We start from the raw sequence: 4,339 nt of genomic DNA on the forward strand, positions 1-4,339 counted from the left end.
GGGTTAGGGTTAGGGTTAGGGTTAGGGTTAGGGTTAGGGTTAGGGTTAGGGTTAGGGTTAGGGTTAGGGTTAGGGTTAGGGTTAGGGTTAGGGTTAGGGTTAGGGTTAGGGTTAGGGTTAGGGTTAGGGTTAGGGTTAGGGTTAGGGTTAGGGTTAGGGTTAGGGTTAGGGTTAGGGTTAGGGTTAGGGTTAGGGTTAGGGTTAGGGTTAGGGTTAGGGTTAGGGTTAGGGTTAGGGTTAGGGTTAGGGTTAGGGTTAGGGTTAGGGTTAGGGTTAGGGTTAGGGTTAGGGTTAGGGTTAGGGTTAGGGTTAGGGTTAGGGTTAGGGTTAGGGTTAGGGTTAGGGTTAGGGTTAGGGTTAGGGTTAGGGTTAGGGTTAGGGTTAGGGTTAGGGTTAGGGTTAGGGTTAGGGTTAGGGTTAGGGTTAGGGTTAGGGTTAGGGTTAGGGTTAGGGTTAGGGTTAGGGTTAGGGTTAGGGTTAGGGTTAGGGTTAGGGTTAGGGTTAGGGTTAGGGTTAGGGTTAGGGTTAGGGTTAGGGTTAGGGTTAGGGTTAGGGTTAGGGTTAGGGTTAGGGTTAGGGTTAGGGTTAGGGTTAGGGTTAGGGTTAGGGTTAGGGTTAGGGTTAGGGTTAGGGTTAGGGTTAGGGTTAGGGTTAGGGTTAGGGTTAGGGTTAGGGTTAGGGTTAGGGTTAGGGTTAGGGTTAGGGTTAGGGTTAGGGTTAGGGTTAGGGTTAGGGTTAGGGTTAGGGTTAGGGTTAGGGTTAGGGTTAGGGTTAGGGTTAGGGTTAGGGTTAGGGTTAGGGTTAGGGTTAGGGTTAGGGTTAGGGTTAGGGTTAGGGTTAGGGTTAGGGTTAGGGTTAGGGTTAGGGTTAGGGTTAGGGTTAGGGTTAGGGTTAGGGTTAGGGTTAGGGTTAGGGTTAGGGTTAGGGTTAGGGTTAGGGTTAGGGTTAGGGTTAGGGTTAGGGTTAGGGTTAGGGTTAGGGTTAGGGTTAGGGTTAGGGTAGGGTTAGGGTTAGGGTTAGGGTTAGGGTTAGGGTTAGGGTTAGGGTTAGGGTTAGGGTTAGGGTTAGGGTTAGGGTTAGGGTTAGGGTTAGGGTTAGGGTTAGGGTTAGGGTTAGGGTTAGGGTTAGGGTTAGGGTTAGGGTTAGGGTTAGGGTTAGGGTTAGGGTTAGGGTTAGGGTTAGGGTTAGGGTTAGGGTTAGGGTTAGGGTTAGGGTTAGGGTTAGGGTTAGGGTTAGGGTTAGGGTTAGGGTTAGGGTTAGGGTTAGGGTTAGGGTTAGGGTTAGGGTTAGGGTTAGGGTTAGGGTTAGGGTTAGGGTTAGGGTTAGGGTTAGGGTTAGGGTTAGGGTTAGGGTTAGGGTTAGGGTTAGGGTTAGGGTTAGGGTTAGGGTTAGGGTTAGGGTTAGGGTTAGGGTTAGGGTTAGGGTTAGGGTTAGGGTTAGGGTTAGGGTTAGGGTTAGGGTTAGGGTTAGGGTTAGGGTTAGGGTTAGGGTTAGGGTTAGGGTTAGGGTTAGGGTTAGGGTTAGGGTTAGGGTTAGGGTTAGGGTTAGGGTTAGGGTTAGGGTTAGGGTTAGGGTTAGGGTTAGGGTTAGGGTTAGGGTTAGGGTTAGGGTTAGGGTTAGGGTTAGGGTTAGGGTTAGGGTTAGGGTTAGGGTTAGGGTTAGGGTTAGGGTTAGGGTTAGGGTTAGGGTTAGGGTTAGGGTTAGGGTTAGGGTTAGGGTTAGGGTTAGGGTTAGGGTTAGGGTTAGGGTTAGGGTTAGGGTTAGGGTTAGGGTTAGGGTTAGGGTTAGGGTTAGGGTTAGGGTTAGGGTTAGGGTTAGGGTTAGGGTTAGGGTTAGGGTTAGGGTTAGGGTTAGGGTTAGGGTTAGGGTTAGGGTTAGGGTTAGGGTTAGGGTTAGGGTTAGGGTTAGGGTTAGGGTTAGGGTTAGGGTTAGGGTTAGGGTTAGGGTTAGGGTTAGGGTTAGGGTTAGGGTTAGGGTTAGGGTTAGGGTTAGGGTTAGGGTTAGGGTTAGGGTTAGGGTTAGGGTTAGGGTTAGGGTTAGGGTTAGGGTTAGGGTTAGGGTTAGGGTTAGGGTTAGGGTTAGGGTTAGGGTTAGGGTTAGGGTTAGGGTTAGGGTTAGGGTTAGGGTTAGGGTTAGGGTTAGGGTTAGGGTTAGGGTTAGGGTTAGGGTTAGGGTTAGGGTTAGGGTTAGGGTTAGGGTTAGGGTTAGGGTTAGGGTTAGGGTTAGGGTTAGGGTTAGGGTTAGGGTTAGGGTTAGGGTTAGGGTTAGGGTTAGGGTTAGGGTTAGGGTTAGGGTTAGGGTTAGGGTTAGGGTTAGGGTTAGGGTTAGGGTTAGGGTTAGGGTTAGGGTTAGGGTTAGGGTTAGGGTTAGGGTTAGGGTTAGGGTTAGGGTTAGGGTTAGGGTTAGGGTTAGGGTTAGGGTTAGGGTTAGGGTTAGGGTTAGGGTTAGGGTTAGGGTTAGGGTTAGGGTTAGGGTTAGGGTTAGGGTTAGGGTTAGGGTTAGGGTTAGGGTTAGGGTTAGGGTTAGGGTTAGGGTTAGGGTTAGGGTTAGGGTTAGGGTTAGGGTTAGGGTTAGGGTTAGGGTTAGGGTTAGGGTTAGGGTTAGGGTTAGGGTTAGGGTTAGGGTTAGGGTTAGGGTTAGGGTTAGGGTTAGGGTTAGGGTTAGGGTTAGGGTTAGGGTTAGGGTTAGGGTTAGGGTTAGGGTTAGGGTTAGGGTTAGGGTTAGGGTTAGGGTTAGGGTTAGGGTTAGGGTTAGGGTTAGGGTTAGGGTTAGGGTTAGGGTTAGGGTTAGGGTTAGGGTTAGGGTTAGGGTTAGGGTTAGGGTTAGGGTTAGGGTTAGGGTTAGGGTTAGGGTTAGGGTTAGGGTTAGGGTTAGGGTTAGGGTTAGGGTTAGGGTTAGGGTTAGGGTTAGGGTTAGGGTTAGGGTTAGGGTTAGGGTTAGGGTTAGGGTTAGGGTTAGGGTTAGGGTTAGGGTTAGGGTTAGGGTTAGGGTTAGGGTTAGGGTTAGGGTTAGGGTTAGGGTTAGGGTTAGGGTTAGGGTTAGGGTTAGGGTTAGGGTTAGGGTTAGGGTTAGGGTTAGGGTTAGGGTTAGGGTTAGGGTTAGGGTTAGGGTTAGGGTTAGGGTTAGGGTTAGGGTTAGGGTTAGGGTTAGGGTTAGGGTTAGGGTTAGGGTTAGGGTTAGGGTTAGGGTTAGGGTTAGGGTTAGGGTTAGGGTTAGGGTTAGGGTTAGGGTTAGGGTTAGGGTTAGGGTTAGGGTTAGGGTTAGGGTTAGGGTTAGGGTTAGGGTTAGGGTTAGGGTTAGGGTTAGGGTTAGGGTTAGGGTTAGGGTTAGGGTTAGGGTTAGGGTTAGGGTTAGGGTTAGGGTTAGGGTTAGGGTTAGGGTTAGGGTTAGGGTTAGGGTTAGGGTTAGGGTTAGGGTTAGGGTTAGGGTTAGGGTTAGGGTTAGGGTTAGGGTTAGGGTTAGGGTTAGGGTTAGGGTTAGGGTTAGGGTTAGGGTTAGGGTTAGGGTTAGGGTTAGGGTTAGGGTTAGGGTTAGGGTTAGGGTTAGGGTTAGGGTTAGGGTTAGGGTTAGGGTTAGGGTTAGGGTTAGGGTTAGGGTTAGGGTTAGGGTTAGGGTTAGGGTTAGGGTTAGGGTTAGGGTTAGGGTTAGGGTTAGGGTTAGGGTTAGGGTTAGGGTTAGGGTTAGGGTTAGGGTTAGGGTTAGGGTTAGGGTTAGGGTTAGGGTTAGGGTTAGGGTTAGGGTTAGGGTTAGGGTTAGGGTTAGGGTTAGGGTTAGGGTTAGGGTTAGGGTTAGGGTTAGGGTTAGGGTTAGGGTTAGGGTTAGGGTTAGGGTTAGGGTTAGGGTTAGGGTTAGGGTTAGGGTTAGGGTTAGGGTTAGGGTTAGGGTTAGGGTTAGGGTTAGGGTTAGGGTTAGGGTTAGGGTTAGGGTTAGGGTTAGGGTTAGGGTTAGGGTTAGGGTTAGGGTTAGGGTTAGGGTTAGGGTTAGGGTTAGGGTTAGGGTTAGGGTTAGGGTTAGGGTTAGGGTTAGGGTTAGGGTTAGGGTTAGGGTTAGGGTTAGGGTTAGGGTTAGGGTTAGGGTTAGGGTTAGGGTTAGGGTTAGGGTTAGGGTTAGGGTTAGGGTTAGGGTTAGGGTTAGGGTTAGGGTTAGGGTTAGGGTTAGGGTTAGGGTTAGGGTTAGGGTTAGGGTTAGGGTTAGGGTTAGGGTTAGGGTTAGGGTTAGGGTTAGGGTTAGGGTTAGGGTTAGGGTTAGGGTTAGGGTTTTAGGGTTAGGGTTAGGGTTAGGGTTAGGGTTAGGGTTAGGGTTAGGGTTAGGGTTAGGGTTAGGGTTAGGGTAGGGTTAG

The sequence above is a fragment of the Pan troglodytes genome, chromosome 13 (genome assembly GCF_028858775.2).
Source record: "Pan troglodytes isolate AG18354 chromosome 13, NHGRI_mPanTro3-v2.0_pri, whole genome shotgun sequence".
In the NCBI taxonomy this organism is placed as follows: Eukaryota; Metazoa; Chordata; class Mammalia; order Primates; family Hominidae; genus Pan; species Pan troglodytes.